The sequence below is a fragment of the Giraffa tippelskirchi genome, chromosome 7, assembly GCF_054371585.1.
Source record: "Giraffa tippelskirchi isolate mGirTip1 chromosome 7, T2T-mGirTip1v1.2.pri, whole genome shotgun sequence".
Classification (NCBI taxonomy): Eukaryota; Metazoa; Chordata; class Mammalia; order Artiodactyla; family Giraffidae; genus Giraffa; species Giraffa tippelskirchi.
Genome location: NC_137281.1, coordinates 75,665,001 through 75,682,839, shown reverse-complemented (window position 1 = coordinate 75,682,839; position 17,839 = coordinate 75,665,001). Strand labels below are relative to the sequence as shown.

The following is a 17,839-nucleotide window of genomic DNA, read 5'->3' as shown; positions in this document are numbered from 1 at the left end:
ACCCCATAGACGGCAGCCCACCAGGCTCCCCTGTCCCTGGGATCCTCCAGGCAAGAATACTGGAGTGGGTTGCCATTTCCTTCTCCAGTGCAGATGTTGGCAATTTGATCTCTGGTTCCTCTGCCTTTTCTAAAACCAGCTTGAACATCTGGAAGTTCATGGTTCACGTATTGCTGAAGCCTGGCTTGGAGTATTTTGAGCATTACTTTACTAGCATGTGAGATGAGTGCAATTGTGCGGTAGTTTGAGCATTCTTTGGCATTGCCTTTCTTTGGGATTGGAATGAAAACTGACCTTTTCCAGTCCTGTGGCCACTGCTGAGTTTTCCAGATTTGCTGGCATATCAAGTGCAGCACTTTCACAGCATCATTTTTGAGGATTTGAAATAGCTCAACTGGAATTCCATCACCTCCTCTAGCTTTGTTCGTAGTGATGCTTTCTAAGGCCCACTTGACTTCACATTCCAGGATGTCTGGCTCTAGGTGAGTGATCACACCATCGTGATTATTTGGCTCGTGAAGATCTTTTTTGTACAGTTCTTCTGTGTATTCTTGCCATCTCTTCTTAATATCTTCTGCTCTGTTAGGTCCATACCATTTCTGTCCTTTATCGAGCCCATCTTTACATGAAATGTTCCCTTGGTATCTCTAATTTTCTTGAAGAGATCTCTAGTCTTTCCCAATCTGTTGTTTTCCTCTATTTCTTTGCATTGATCGCTGAGGAACGCTTTCTTATCTCTCCTTGCTATTCTTAGGAACTCTGCATTCAGATGGGAATATCTTTCCTTTCCTCCTTTGCTTTTCGCTTCTCTTCTTTTCCCAGCTATTTGTAAAGCCTCCTCAGACAGCCATTTTGCTTTTTTGCATTTCCATGGGGATGGTCTTGATCCCTGTCTCCTGTACAATGTCACGAACCTCTGTCCATAGTTCATCAGGCACTCTGTCTATCAGATCTAGTCCCTTAAATCTATTTGTCACTTCCACTGTATAATCATAAGGGATTTGATTTAAGTCATACCTGAATGGTCTAGTGGTTTTCCCTACTTTCTTCAATTTAAGTCTGAATTTGGCAATAAGGAGTTCATGATCTGAGCCACAGTCTGCTCCCGGTCTTGTTTTTGCTGACTTTATAGAGCTTCTCCATCTTTGGCTGCAAAGAATATAATCAATCTGATTTTGGTGTTGACCATCTGGTGATGTCCATGTGTAGAGTCTTCTCTTGTGTTGTTGGAAGAGGGTGTTTGCTATGACCAGTGCGTTCTCTTGGCAAAACTCTGTTAGCCGTTGCCCTGCTTCATTCTGTACTCCAAGGCCAAATTTGCCTGTTACGCCAGGTGTTTCCTGACTTCCTACTTTTGCATTCCAGTCCCCTATAATGAAAAGGACATCTCTTTTGGGTGTTAGTTCTAAAAGGCCTTGTAGGTCTTCATAGAACCATTCAAGTTCAGCTTCTTCAGCGTTACTGGTCGGGGCATAGACTTGGATTACTGTGATATTGAATGGTTTGCCTTGGAAATGAACAGAGATCATTCTGTCGTTTTGGAGCAAGGTCAGTAGTTGGAATTAAAAATAAATATTATAGCATTGCTTTGAGTTACAAATAAATATTATACAAAGTACTGCCTTAAACTCAATGAATGATGAGAGAATTGCTGAAAACAGAAAGGCAGTCATATATCATTTTTAAGATTGACTTGTTGGATACTAATGTTTTCTGCTTCTAAAATTTGTTCTCTGTACCTCCTGCTCTTACCTTTAGCTTTCCTTTGCTTATTTTGACAAATTAAAAGGACGTGGGAACAGCAGTGTTGTTTTTTTTTGAGCTTTCACTGCATGACATACATTAGCTAAGCGTTTCATGTGTTTTTATTGTTTAAGCCTCAGAATCCATATGTGAAGTAATTGCAGTGAGCCTCATTTTACAGATGAAGAAATTGTGTTTAAATAATTTTCCCAAAGGTAAACAACTCAAAAGTGGTAGAGCCAGGATGAGAGCACCTGTTGAGTAACACCAGTGTCCTGACTCTACCTTTTTGTTTTTACTTTGACAAATTTATAAAAGTGATGAGACTGTATGAGGTCATTAGATATAGAAAGGTGAATAAAACCTTGTGTTTTCTAGGAGCTCATGGTGTCAGAGAAAGACAGAGGTCATGTGAGTAAGGTCAGAATGCTTTATGAACCCAGACAAGGTTATGACAGGCTGCCTCTAGGGGAGTTTTTGAACCTTGACACTTTTGACGTTTTAGCCTGGGTAATTCTTTGTTGGAGACTGAGTGAAGGCTCTCCTTTATATTGTAGGCTGTTTAGCAGTAAACCTGGCCTCTACCCTCTAGATGTCAGTAGCACACCTTCCCTCTCCACCCTTACCCCCAACACACACATGTGTGCGCACATGCTTGCGCGCACGCGCGCACACACACACACACACGTGACAACCAAAATTGTCTCCAGACATTGTCAAATGCTTTACTGGTAGGTAGGGAATAAAACTGTCCTTGTTGAGAACCACTACTCTAGGGTTAGAGAAGGCTTATCGCAAGTGACATTTGAGTGGAATCTTGTAGAAGTCACATTCTAGATAAAACTAATACGTATAAAAGCATGGAGGTGTGAATCAGTATATTACTTTCAGGAGTGAGTAAAATGTTTGTGATGGCTGGAGCACTTAGGGTATGTGGGTATTGAGATAGTAAGAGAATAGTTGACAAAATAATGGAGGAAAAAAAGCCTAGATTTGTAGATGAGGGACAGTCTGACTGATCCACACCATATTTAATTCTAGCTGGTCTTTTGAGTCCAATGGTGTGATTAAATACCTTAATTCTATAGTTGATTATCAGATCTTTAAGAACTCTGTTATTGCAAATCTCAGGCCGATTAATTTGGCTATTGTTTGTCATGTTGCTAGAAAATGGCATGGAAATGGAGGAAAATAACAATAGACGGTTTATGTTTTTTTGAGGAATATGTTCTGAGACCTTTTCAAATCCCCCATATTGGTGAGTGCAATAATTTTCTTAGATTCCTTTACTACTGTTATCACTACCAGTAGCAATTGACTTATTTTCTGGCTGTTTTCCTCAAAGAAATAAAATGGATTTTTGTTTGTTTGTGGTTAGTTCATTTAGTAGAGTTGTATCACACACAGATGAAAGAATCACTATGTTGAGATTGGATTCCAGACAGTTGTCAAACTCATTCACTGTATTGATGACTTGCTCCTGAATACCACAAAGCTCAAAAGCATAACTGTATTTCAACAAAATTAAAACTATATTACATGAACATTTTAGGGTATTTACTGAAAAAATCCCATGGACAGAGGAGCCCAAAGGGCCCCAGTCCATGGGATCACAAGAGTTGGACATGACTTAGCGACTAATCTACCATCACCACTGAGAGTTAAGTCCTCAAATGTTCAGTCCACAAATGTCTTCTGAATTAATATTTTGGAGACCAGTGACATGTAGGGGGAAAATATTAAAATTTTTCTACACTTTAATTTTATGACCAGTGAGGTTGGCAGAAGAAGGGGAGGAATCGGTGAGAGATGGAAGAGGCATAAGACAACAGAAAATTGGGGAGTAAGGGCTAGAAAGAAGGAGTAAATACTTGCTTTGGGCTCTGGGCCTCAGATAACATTTCACTTATTCTATCCACAAAGGGTCTAAGCTCCACAAAACATGCTTTATTCTCTTTGCAGTCTCCAGAATCCAAGATGGTGCCGTGAACTTAGTAATTATTCAAGAAGTGTTTGATTCATAGCTGCATGACAGGCTGATGAATCATTGCTCAGTTCTTCAAATATTCTCATCCTTAGTTGTTAGAGAGCCCTCTGAGTGGCCTCTCGGGGTAGAAAGTAATGTTAAAAACTATATCAGCAGCAGCCTGAGGAGTAAATGAAGTTTAGGCAAGGGCTAAATTCAGGCTCAAGCTAATTTCCCTACTCTGTGTTTTTGGTATTGGTAAATATATGAGTTATTTAATATGAAGTCTCCCTTCAGCCCTTTTCTAAATATGCAGTTTCATCTGACTAGAGCATTCCCCAACATACTGCTTTGAATAATATTTAGTCCTCAATGTTTAGGTCTTTTCTCTTTTTATTAATTGGAGGATAATTGCTTTAAATATTGTGTTGGTTTCTGCCGCATAACATTGCGAATCAGTTGTAACTGTATATATATATCTTCACTCCCTCTAGAGCCTCCCTTCCACCCTAGGTCTCTTCTTAATCATTATTTCTTTCCTGAAGTCTTCCCTGGCTAATGGCAGAATCACATACTCTTTGTATGTGTCCCCAGCAGCACCATCAAACCTACAGATTTACATGCATCTGCACCCTTACTTTCCTCACTACTTTCTCAGAGAATCAAAGATCTGAACCTCTTATTGAAAGCCATCGTTCTGTCTGTGTACCAAATCCCATCCCGTTGCTATGTATGTGTCTCTTTTCTTGAATCTCTTTATCAGTTTATTTCCAATAGGTATCAAACATGCTGAAGTTACTAATACCTTAAAAAATCAACAGCAAAAAAAATCTTTATCTCATTTCCCTCCCTATGAGCCAGACTTGCCGAAATAATTTGTCAACAGTAAAACAAAGGTCGCTCATAATATCTAACAGAATTTATCTTGACTTACTAGCAGCCATTGACAGAATCCCTTCCACCTCCTTGAAAAGCTTTTTATCCTATTTTCTTTCCTTGGCTACAGTGATACTGCAGTACTCTACCTTTTACCTCTTTGCTCCTCCTCAGTCTTATTTTTGTTTTTTTCTTCTTTTGTTATTTATGTAAAAAATTCATTGAGCCACTAATATATGACAGATACTTAGGGGTATAATGGTGAATAAGACAGATGTAAAATTTCTCATCACAGGAAAAATATTTTGTAACTATGATGACAGGTATTGTGGTGATCTTTTTTTTTTTCATTTTGCAATATACATAAGTGTTGAATCATTATATTGTACACCGGAACTAATCTAATGATGTTATATGTCAGTTATACATCAGTTTTAACAAAAGACAGATGTACGTCTTGTATTAGTGTAGCTTATCCTCTCTCAAATGTTCTCTGGGGCTCTACCTGGGGCTCATTTCCCATTTCACTTTGTAAACACTCCAGTGAGCAGCCTCCTGCACTCTTATGACCCCAGTTACATCAGTATGTTCCTGATTCCCTCCTGTATATCTTCCTCTTGTACTCCAGGTCTGCATACCTCTGGGCGTTTTCACTTTAATGTCACATAGGCGCCTCCAATATAACATGATCCAAAAGGTTCTAATTCAGTATTTTCTCTCTCCTATACTCTTCCTCCTGGTCTCATTGTCTGAGGCCCTGCCTCTGCCACACCACCTTCTGCCCGCTTACCTCTGGCTTCTCCTAACATCCATCATTCACCATGGTTAAAATAATTGTCGGTTTTTATCTACATCTCTTCATTCCTGCAGCTACCACCCTTGACCACAACCATCTTTCTCCTGAATTAAGACCATACTTCCCTTCTCTGCCTGGCCCTAGCCTTGCCTCTCTCTGTTACATTATCCATATTGCAGTCATAGTGATCTTTTTTTTTTTTTCATGGTGATCATTTTAAAAGATAAATATGATTGACTCAGTCACTCACCTGATATGTGTGTCAAATACATTTAGGAAAAAATCCAAATTCTTTAATATGACTTTATAATATTATGTTTTAGGCCCTTACTTTCTTATTTAATCTTTTGCTACTTTTCCACACTCAGTGAATCAGCCTTATTTTAATTCTCTAACTAACTTTCCATATTCTCTCTCACTTTAGAATCTTTTGTGCTCTTCTTTGTACTTAAAATGCTGCCACCCTGCTTGCTACTCCTGCCGTATACTCTTGATCTCTTCTTTGCTAATTCTTATTCATCTCTCAAATCCTAACTTTGATATCACCTTCTTGAGAAAGCTTTCCCTAACACCTTTCCCCTAACTCCCATTTAAATTGGTTCTGCTTTAACTATACTACAGAGCTGTGTTGTTGTTGTTGTAGTTCAGTCACTCAGTTGTATTCCACCGTTTGCGACCCCATGGACTGCAGCATGCCAGGTTTCCCTTCACTATCTCCCAAAGTTTGCTCAAACTCCTGTCCATTTAGTCAGTGATGCCATCTAGCCGTCTCATCCTCTGTTGCCCCCTTCTCCTGCCTTCAGTCTTTCCCAGCATCAGGATCTTTTCCAATGTGTTGGCTCTTTGCATCAGGTGGTGAAAGTATTGGAGCTTCAGCATCAGTCCTTCCAATGAGTATTCAGGGTTGATTTCCTTTAGGATTGACTGGTTTGATCTCCTTGCTGTCCAAGAGTCTCTCAAGAGTCATCTCTAGCACCACAGTTTGAAAGCATCAGCTCTTTGGCACTCAGCCTTCTTTATGGTCCAACTCTCACATCCGTACATGACTACTGGGAAAAACCATAGCTTTGACTATATGGACCTTTGTTGGCAAAGTGATATCTTTGCTTTTTAATATGTTGTCTAGGTTTGCCATAGCTTTTCTTCCAAGGAGCAAAGCTATAGTAATCAGAACAGTATGGTTCTGGCACAGAAACAGAACTGTAAATCAATAGAACAGGGTAGAAAGCCCAGAGATAAACTCATGCACCTATGGCCACCTAAACAAAGGAAGCAAGAGTGTGCAATGGAGAAAAAATAGTCTCCTTTATAAGCACAGTTCTGGGAAAACTGAACAGCTATTTGTAAAAGAATGAAATTAGGATACTCCCTAACACCATACACAAAAATAAACTAAAAATGGACTAAAGACCTAAAATGTAAGATCAGACACTGTAAAGCTCTCAGAGGAAAACATAGGCAGAGTACTCTTTAGTATAAATTGCAGCAAGATCTTTTTCAATCCACCTTCTAGAATAATGAAAATAATAACAAAAATAAACAGATGGGATCTAATTAAACTTGGAAGCTTTTGCACAGTAAAGGAAACCATAAACAAAACAAAAAGACAACCCTCAGAATGGGAGAAAATATTTGCAAACCAACAGGGATTAATCTCCAAAATACACAGCTCATGAAGTTCAGTATCAACAAATAACCCAATCAAAAAATGGGCAGAAAATTTAAATAGACATTTCTCCAAAGAAGACATACAGATGGCCAAAAAGTACAAGAAAAGATGCTCAACATTACTAAACGTCAGAGAAATGCAAATCAAAAGCACAATGAACTGAGTCAAAATGGCCATCATCAAGAATTTACAAACAATAAATAGGTGTGGAGAAAAGGGAACCCTCATACACTGTTGGTGAGAATGTAAATTGGTCCAGCCACTATAGAGAACAGTACAGAGGTTCCTTAAAAGACTAAAAATAGAACTACCATATAACCCAGCAATCCCACTCCTGGGCATATACCTGGACATAATTCAAAAAGATAAATGCACCCCAATGTTCATTGCAGCACTGTTTATAATAACTGACTTCCCTGGTGGCTCAGATGGTAAGTGTCTGCCTACAATGCGGGAGACCTGGGTTCAATCCTTGGGTTGGGAAGATCTCCTGGGGAAGGAAATAAGCAACCCACTCCAGTACCCCTGCCTGGAAAATCCCATGGACAGAGGAGCCTCGTAGGCTGCAGTCTGTGGGGTCACAAAGAGTTGGACATGACTGAGCGACTTCACTTCTTCGCTTTATAATAACCAGCACATGGATGCAAGCTAAATGTTCATCAACAGAGGAATAGATAAAGAAGTTGTGGTACATATATACAATAGAATATTATTCATCCATAAAAAGGAACAAAATAATGACATTTGCAGCAGCATGAATGGACCTAGGGATTGTCATACTGAGTGAACTAAGCCAGACACAGAGAGACAGATATCGTAGGGTAGCAGTCTAAAAAAAAAGTTACAAGTGAACTTATTTACAAAACAGAAGTAGAGTCACAGATAGAACAAACTTAGAGTTACCAGGGTTTATGAAGGGAGAGGGATAAATTGGGACTCATGTATACAAACTACTATATATAAGGTAGATAACTAATTAGAACCTGCTGTATAGCACACAGAACTCAGTACTTTGTAATGGTCTATATGGGAAAAGAATCTTTAAAAAAAACAGAGAGTGAATATATTTATATGTATGAATGATTCACTTTGCTGTATACCTGAAACTAACACAGTATTGTAAATTAGCTATACTCCAATACAAATGTTAAAAAAAACTGACAAGAAAAAAAAAATAAATTGACTCTGCTTTAAATGATAAAATAAATATTCTCCTGAAAAAGATCAATGTAATTTACTGAAGGGGTTGTAGTTATGGAATACATTTTAGCTTTTAGTTTTGAATTCTTATTTGGATAACCTGAGTTTCTGGTTGTAAATTTCTTTAGTATTTTTTTTATGGCCCCCAGGGAGCCTTTTACTTGCTACTGTGTTTCAAAAGAAGAGAAATATGAGATGAGGATTTGATGAGTAGTTAAGTATTTCTAAGGGTATCATTTCAGCCTCTTATTCTTATTAAGAATGTAGGTAACCTCAAGAATATATGTATACATAGGTATTTCTGTAGAGGAATAGTGTTGGTCGGCTTCTTGACTTTGAGATACTGAAATTCTGGTCTTAGTAGTATGTTCCCTAAGTAAGATGCTGGGAAGGGAAGTGATCCAACTAAAGATAACTGACCTTTTCTATAGAGCAGTGTATTTCAAACTTTTTTGATCTAGCCCAGAGTAAGAAATAGATTATTTTTGCATAGCACAGTAGGTATGTACACATATGTATTTATAAAACTGAAACAAAGTTAAATGAAATAACTTTATTTTTTTTTTTACTACTTAGGATATACTCTGATGTTTCTGGTTCTGTTCTCTTCCATTAAAACATTGCTGACCACAACCCCTGAATTGATTTCAGGAGTCATGGATTACAATCCTGACTAATGGATTACAACGAGCCATTTGGAAACTCTCTGATAGAAGTAGCTGGTGACTAAAATCTATTCACACTGGCCAGCTAAATAAGCAGAATCACAGCAAAGTGGGAATGCTTGGTATGGGAAGGACATGAGTAACGGTTACTGACTACTTGTGATGTGTGCAGCCTTAGTACATATTTTATACTCACTACAGTGTTGTAGAGTCATCAGTCTTCCTGTTTTATGTGGAGAAACAGGCTCAGAGAGGCAAGTATCTTGCTTAAGGTCACATAATAGCAAAGGGCAGAACTCAAATTTGGAGTTAGTCTGCCTAACTCCAAAGCCCAAGCATTTGCATCATGTTACTGTGACTCCCAGGTAAGTAATACTGCAATAGACATGCTAAACTTAGAAGGGAATTAGTGACATTTAGGTGTCTTCAAAATTTTATAGTGGAAAATAACAATAAAAAGCCCCATTAAATGTGAGTTGAGACAGGCATAAACATTGACAAACAGTTAAATAGTGATAGATTATATTGGCTTTCCAGGGAGCTTAAGTTCTTCATGCCTCTGCTCATCCAAGAGGTAGAGGTAATATCCTTAAGGCTGAGATATAGGATTTTCTTGTTAGTAAGGTAAGTGAAATGTTCAAAGGCTTTACTATTGCACCAGAGCAGATAATAAGGCAATTAGAACTGTTAAATTGATGAAACACCAGACTGGGATGAATTATATCATGAACTGCAAAGAAACAAGAAATTTTATGGCAATTTTTGAGACCTGACGATGAAAGATATATCAGTAAAGTGAAGAGAAATTGATAGTTAAACTTAAAGTGCTATATTTATTGACCTGAAAACCCAACTAAGCATTTTAGGGTCAGTTTCAGAATATTATTTATCAGCTTTGTAAATAGAAAAGATTATCAGTCTGTGCTGATAGTTTGATTTCCTCTATTAATAAAGTGAATTTAAGATGTATTTCTTTCTTTCCATTTTTGCACTGTAACACACCCTGGGGACCATCTAGTCCAGCCCCCTCATTTTACAGATGTTGAACCTGCAATCCAGAGAAATTAAGTGGCTTACCCAAGATCATATTACAGAGTAGTCAAGAATTAGAACCAAAACGTGACATCCCATTGGCTTATTAACTTGTTTGACCTGAGTAGGATCATTGGTAAATTACTTCTTACATAAGCTAATTTATAAAATACTCTGTTTTCTTTAAAATTTTCATCACATAAAGAACCTCACTGCTAATGAAGTGCACTTTTTGCCAAAGAAAGCTGGGAAACAGTTACTGGAGGTGGCTAGCCTTTAATGGAAGAAATGACATTTGAGGTAGGTAGATCTTGAGTGAGTGATCAAGATGAGGAGGCGAGGATCCAGAAGGGGAGTCATGTCCCCTTAGCAAAGGAAATAGAAATCTCCAGGTCTCATTTAGGGAGTGAATAGGGCATACTTGGGGCACTTTATGGACATTGTGATAGTTATGTAAGAAGCATGGAGTGTACAATGAGAAATACTGCTGGGGTGGGGTGTCTTTAATGTCGTTTTGAGAAATTTGGAATCCTATAGACATTGTTTCTATTTATTGAATTATCTGAGTAAAGCAAAGGAATTCTAGTAACTGTTTGAAGGCTGCATTGTCCAGATAAAGAGAACAGTTGATTCCTAGTATTTTTTCTTTTCCCAGCTAGATTTTTTTAACTTCAGACCAACTTGATCTGTGTTGGGTGATGTTTAGTTAAGTGCTATGTAGTAGTAGTTGCACAATCAGTGTTTATTTAAAATGGATGAGTTTCTGCTTTGGGAATTTCTTATTAGTGGCAGTAATCATATTTTTTGTTATTTTGTTTATAATGTAAACCAGAATATATGTAAAGTGTGCACCAAATAATAAAGAATGAACAATAATCATAGAGGTATGTGAAGCACAAATTAAGCCAGATAAACTTGAATGCTCTTATTGTGTTACCTTTTTAATAGGTTGGAATTACAAAATTCATATTCAGTAGGTGGGAAGCTAATATCTAATTTTCACTAGCATGGTTAATACTATTTTAAGAAAATGAAAATAAATTCTAGTTAGTTGTCAACATGGGCTAAAAAATTAGCAGTTGGATCACACCAGAAGTAATGATGGCATCACATTGAATTGGTGGTGTTCTGTATGGCGACATAGGTGTTATATTAAATACAGTTTTATTTAAATTATATTAATTATCTGAAAGAAAGCATGCAAGAAAATCCACAAAGATGCAAAATTTGGATTGTAATTAGAACAGAGCTGAGAAGAACTAGAGTGATGGGGCATACCTAGGTAAACATAATGAAATTTCCTTTGAAAAATTAATTCCCTTGAGAGGAAAATGGAGCAAATTAAATACAGTAAAAATGTTTTATTTCTAATTTGGCATTTGCCAATGAGTGAAAGTTGAGTATCTCAGTTAAGAGCCTCTCTTTCCATGTTGTGATTCTTTGTATCCAGGATATTAGTAAACAAAATCTCTTCATAGTATCTAAAATCAATATATATATAATTCCATAGGATATAGACACCCATTTGTTTATGGAGAAAATATTTACGATTGATAGAGAGTCTGTAACAGGAAACTTGTAATCAGTCTTCGTGGAGAAGCTTTATGTCTAGGAAATGTTTTCAGTAATTGAATCATTTCAGTGTCCTGAATCACTAATTGAGATGTGTTCATTTTTTTGTTTAAAGAGAAAAGATTATAATACGTTTCCCCATCTATCAGTATTGCCCACCCTGAATATTAAATTAATGAGACTCAACTGGACATGGAACAACAGACTGGTTCCAAATAGGAAAAGGAGTACGTCAAGGCTGTATATTGTCACCCTGCTTATTTAACTAATATGCAGAGTACATCATGAGAAATGCTGGGCTGGAAGAAACAAGCTGGAATCAAGATTGCCGGGAGAAATATCAATAACCTCAGATATGCAGATGACACCACCCTTATGGCAGAAAGTGAAAAAGAACTAAAGAGCCTCTTGATGAAAATGAAAGAGGAGAGTGAAAACGTTGGCTTAAAGCTCAACGTTCAGAAAACTAAGATCATGGCATCTAGTCCCATCACTTCATGGGAAGTAGATGGGGAAACAGTGGAAACAATGTCAGACTTTATTTTTTTGGCCTCCAAAATCACTGCTGATGGTGACTGCAGCCATGAAATTAAAAGACGCTTACTCCTTGGAAGGAAAGTTATGACCAACCTAGATAGCATATTGAAAAGCAGAGACATTACTCTGCCAATAAAGGTCCATCTAGTTAAGGCTATGGTTTTTCCAGTGGTCATGTATGGATGTGAGAGTTGGACGGTGAAGAAAGCTGAGCACTGAAGAATTGATGCTTTTGAACTGTGGTGTTGGAGAAGACTCTTGAGAGTCCCTTGGACTGCAAGGAGATCCAGCCAGTCCATCCTAAAGGAGATCAGTCCTGGATGTTCATCGGAAGGACTGATGTTGAAGCTGAAACTCCAATACTTTGGCCACCTGATGCAAAGAGCTGACTCATTGGAAAAGACCCTGATGCTGGGAAGGATTGGGGGCAGGAGGAGAAGGGGGCGACAGAGGATGAGATGGTTGGATGGCATCACTGACTTTTTGGACATGCGTTTGGGTAAACTCCGGGAGTTGGTGATGGACAGGGAGGCCTGGCGTGCTGTGATTCATGGGGTCGCAAAGAGTAGGACATGACTGAGCGACTGAACTGAACTACCAAGAAATTACCTCTGAAGTCTTCTAGAAATTTCTCCATCTGAAAAATAAAAATAAAAATGTTAGTTGCCTTTCACTTTACCAGTAAACTAAAATACTCTTGTGAAAAAGTGCTTTCTTATCCACATAAATCTTAAAGCCATAAGGGTAAGATTGATATACCTGGCTATATACACGTTATGAAAAAATTTCTCTAGGGGAACAGAACAAAAAAGGAGGTAAAAGGAAGAAAAATCAAATAAAGTAGACAAATAAATGACATATTGAGCCAGGTATTTACCAACTACATGACAGATAAGGGATAAGATCTAGAATTCTTATGAATTAATAAGAGAGGGGAACACTCCATCATAAAAAATATGAAGGAAATTTCCATACAAAGAAAGGATTAGATTACATATGAACTATAATAGTAACACTGTGAACTACATGTGTTTGTAAGTACTTAATAGGTATTAACCCACTTAATTCTCCCAGCTGCTAATGTTGTCCTTGCTTTACCATTGAGAAGACGGAAGCACCAAGAATTTAAGTAACTTGAACCAGTGGAACCAGCAAGTTCAGAAAGTCATACTGTATCCTTTAATGACTCTAACTAATCACAAAATACAAATAAGCACAGGTCTGATATCATCCCCTGGTGGCTGAGTGGTAAAGAATCTGCCTGTAGTACAGGAGATGTGGATTTGATCCCTGGGTTGGGAAGATCCCTGGAGAAGAAAATGGCAACCCACTCCAGTATTCTTGCCTTGGAAATCCTGTGGACAGAGGAACCTGGGAAATCCCATGGACAAAGGGCTGGTGGTCTACAGTCCGTGGACTTGAAGAAGAGTCATACATGACTAAACGACTAAAAACAACAAAAATGATATTATTGGTCACCTGTAATATTGGCATAAATGAAAATACCAAGTGTGGGTGAGAGAAATGGACTTGCTTCTCACTGTTGATGCAAATGTCAGTTGGTACAGTCTTTGTGGAGGACAGTTTGGCAGTGCATATCACTAAATAAAATGTACATACTACCCTTAGAAGCCACGATGAGATTTTCCCTTAAATGCAGTCAAGGATATTAGATGTATGTACGATTATGTTCATCTAAGTATTTTTTTAATAATATTTAAAAATCCCTGTAGAAGGAAATGGCAACCCACTCCAGTATTCTTGCCTGGAGAATTCCATGGACAGAGGAGGCTGGCAGGCTACTGTCCATGGGGTCACAACATTTGGGCTTCCCCCGTGGCATTAGTGGTAAAGAATTTGCCAATACAGAAGACACAAGAGATGGGGGCTGGATCCCTAGGTCGGGAAGATCCCCTGGAGAAGGAAATGGCAACCCACTCCAGTATTCTTGCCTAAAGAAAATCCCATGGACAGAGGAACCTGGTGTGCTGTAGTCCATGGAGTCAAAGAGTTAGATATGACTGAGTAACTGAGCACACATAATTATGTTCATCTCAGTATTTATGATGCTATTTTAAAGTTGGAAGTAATTTAAATTCTCACTGATACTGCTTAAAATCAGTGAAACACTATACATACATTTATTAAAAAATACCTGATATAAGGATGTATGCATTGACATGGAAGGACTTTCACCAACTATTGAATGAGACTAAATGAGGCTGGAAGAAACACAAGCTGGAATCAAGATTGCCGGGAGAAATATCAGTAACCTCAGGCATGCAGATGACACCACCCTTATGGCAGAAAGTGAAGAAGAACTAAAGAGCCTCTTGATGAAAGTGAAAGAGGAGAGTGAAAAAGTTGGCTTAAAGCTCAACGTTCAGAAAACTAAGATCATGGCATCTGGTCCCATCACTTCATGGCAAATAGATGGGGAAACAGTGTCAGACTTTATTTTTTGGGCTCCAGAATCACTGCTGATGGTGATTGCAGCCATGAAATTAAAGGATGGTTACTCCTTGGAAGGAAGGTTATGGCCAACCTAGATAGCATATTTAAAAGCAGAGACATTACTTTGCCAACAAAGGTCCGTCTAGTCCAGGCTATGGTTTTTCCAGTGGATGGATGTGAGAGTTGGACGGTGAAGAAAGCTGAGCGCCACAGAATTGATGCTTTTGAACTGTGGTGTTGGAGAAGACTCTTGAGAGTCCCTTGGACTGCAAGGAGATCCAATCAATCCATCCTAAAGGAGATAGTCCTGGATGTTCATTGGAAGGACTGATGTTGAAGCTGAAACTCCAATACTTTGGCCACCTCATGCGAAGAGTTGACTCATTGGAAAAGACCCTAATGCTTTTAGGTAGGATTGGGGGCAGGAGGAGAAGGGGACGACAGAGGATGAGATGGTTGGATGGCATCACTGACTCGATGGACATGGGTTTGGGTAAACTCCGGGAGTTGGTGATGGACATGGAGGCCTGGTGTGCTGCGGTTCATGGGGTTGCAAAGAGTCGGACACAGCTGAGCGACTGAACTGAACTGAACTGAAATGAGGTCACTGTGAGAGAAGGGATAGTTGGCACACTGTAAGCATATGGTAACTATTAAATGGATGGATGGATGGATGGATGGATGGATAGGAGAATACGGTATAGTGGAAAGAGTATGACACTTGAAACTCGAAGGCTTCTATCCTTGTTCCCTGTTAGTAACAACAGATGGCTTGAATTTAAGCTTTTTAAAACATTGATGTTCCACAAATATTTCTTTTAAAAGAAGCAATTCAGCTTGCATTAACATCTGTATTCATTTTTTAGGGCTGTCAATACAAAATTACTGCAAACTGGGTGACTTAACACAGCCAAAATTTATTCTCACATTTCTGAAGGCTAGAAGTCTGAAACCAAGGTGTCAGCAAATCATGCTCTTTCCTTCATTCTTCCATGCCTCTTCTAGTTTATGATTGCCAACAATCCTTGGTATGCCTTGGCTTTTGGTAGTATACATCTGGTCTCTGCTTCTGTCTTCACATGGTCTTCTTCCTTGTGTGTCTCTTATAACGACACGAGTCATTGGACTTAGAGCCCACCCCAATCAATTGTGTCTACAAAGACCTTATTTCCAAATGAGATCACATTCTGAGGTTCTGGGACAGACATGAATTTTAGGCAACACTGTTCGACTCCATACAACATTTCAGTTGAATGTGGCCTCAAGGATGGAGTCTTACTGAATAGTCAAACTTTCAAGTTTTACTTTAAAAAAAAACCACCAAAGGATTATTTAAATTTAATCATTCTAAAACATTATAAAATACTTTATATACCAGTATTAATACTTAGTATTATATTAAAATGCTACCTAAGAAACTAAAAATAAGATTTAACCTCAGGATAAAATAAAAGCAGTATTTAATAGGTCATAATAAAGATGCACAAAGATGTCTGAGAGAATGGTTTCTAGTCTTGTAAGACTAGACTATTAACTGATTGACTGGATTATCTTCTCCACAAGGAGTATGTTAGTAGGAAGGAAGCTTGATCAACAAAAGTGCAAAATAGAAAATCACAGAGTAAATGTTGGTTTTGTTCACCTAAGCCTTGTCCAGGAGATGGGGGTTTTCAGAGTATACCAAAATAGAAAATCACAGAGTAAATGTTGGTTTTGTTCACCTAAGCCTTGTCCAGGAGATGGGGGTTTTCAGAGTATACTTTTACTGTCTGTAAGACCACTCTGTTTTCACTTTTTAACAGTGGAGCTTTTTTCCCTCTAAAAGAAATCTTAAATAGATTTCAAGCACATGAAACAGCGAAAAAAACAAAGAGCTTCTAAGATACCTCCTTAGAATGCTAATGCTCCAAGAAAAGACTGAAAAGTACTTAAGCTATGAAATAATTTTGTTTTTCTAATTCTCATTTTTTTGGTACCATACTTACCAATGAATTTTCTGGTAAGGCTATCGTTTTACATATAGGTCTGCCTATCATAAGAGAGTGGGCTTGCCTTTCAGAAGAGACTTTTTTCTAGTGCTAATAACAATTATGCTTGTCACTGGATGTTAATAAATTGGCATTCTAGCATTATAAGTCAGCCTCAATAATCAGCATTGTTCTGCACCTCCCTCTCCCACCTTTTTAATTTGGCCGCACTAAGCCTGTGGCGCATGGGCTTGTCTTCTGGAGCACAGGCTCTAGAGGGTTCAAGCTCAGTTGTGGCTCATGGGCTTAGTTGCTGGGATCTTAGTTTCCTGACCAGGGACCAAACCGGTGTCCCCTGCTTTGGAAGACGGGTTCTTAACTGCTGGACCACCAGGGAAATCCCAGTGTTGTTCTACCCTTAAGACATGATTCCATTCTTGGTGGGCTGATGAAATTAAATTTGAGCCTAAGAACCAGAACTTTAGCTGTGATTAATGGACCAAGGAAGGAAAAGTATTTTACTAAGGCCCTTCAATCCTAAAGGAAATCAGTCTTGAATATTCATTGGAAGGACTGATGCTGAAGCTGAAACTCCAATACTTTGGCCACCTGATGCAAAGAACTGACTCATTGGAAAAGACCCTGATGCTGGGAAAGATTGAAGGCAGGAGGAGAAGGGGACGACAGAGGATGAGATGGTTGGATGGCATCACCTACTCCATGGACATGAGTTTGAGTAAGCTCCGGGAGTTGGTGATGGACAGGGAAGCCTGGCGTGCTGCAGTCCATGGGGTTGTAGAGAGTTGGACAGGGCTGAGTGAACTGACTGAACTGGAGGCCCTTCAAGTAGACTACCTCCTGACCTTTCCAGTAGAACATAACCATACATGTTGTCAGGTCCATGAGTATTAGTTTTTTTCTCATTTGAATTTCTATTAGAAGTTTGTTTTTAAACAGAGCATATCATTTAACCTTTTTTTTTTTCTTTTTACCCTTCCTGATCCTGCTGCTCCTCATTTAACCTTTTTTAATATTCACATTTATTGCTGTCCTTTATGATAAATAAAAGTAAGATCCGTTTAGGGGATTATCAAGTTGTTGAGGCCTTTATATTCTCCTTGAAGTGCTCCTAACTGCCTTGCTTTATATGGTTCTTCTTTCTCTTCCCTGTTCAGATTTTCATCATTGCTTTCTCTGTCAGCACACCTGTGTCTATGGCACTAATTTTCCCCTTCATTATTGATTACCTTAAAACACAAGAAACCAAAATTGTATGTAAATTTATAAGAAACCAAATTTATAGAAATATACTTAAAGAGTAACTGTTCTGAATGAGGATGTGACGATCTCTCCTATAAATCA

The 17,839-nt window shown here is 38.4% G+C and overlaps 1 protein-coding gene across 5 annotated transcripts in view; it reads left to right on the top strand.

Moving 5' to 3' along the window:
- The window catches only part of TBCA (tubulin folding cofactor A), a 112,239-nt gene that overhangs the window by 25,047 nt on the left and 69,353 nt on the right, over window positions 1-17,839 (top strand). The gene's annotated exons all lie outside the window — the stretch shown is intronic.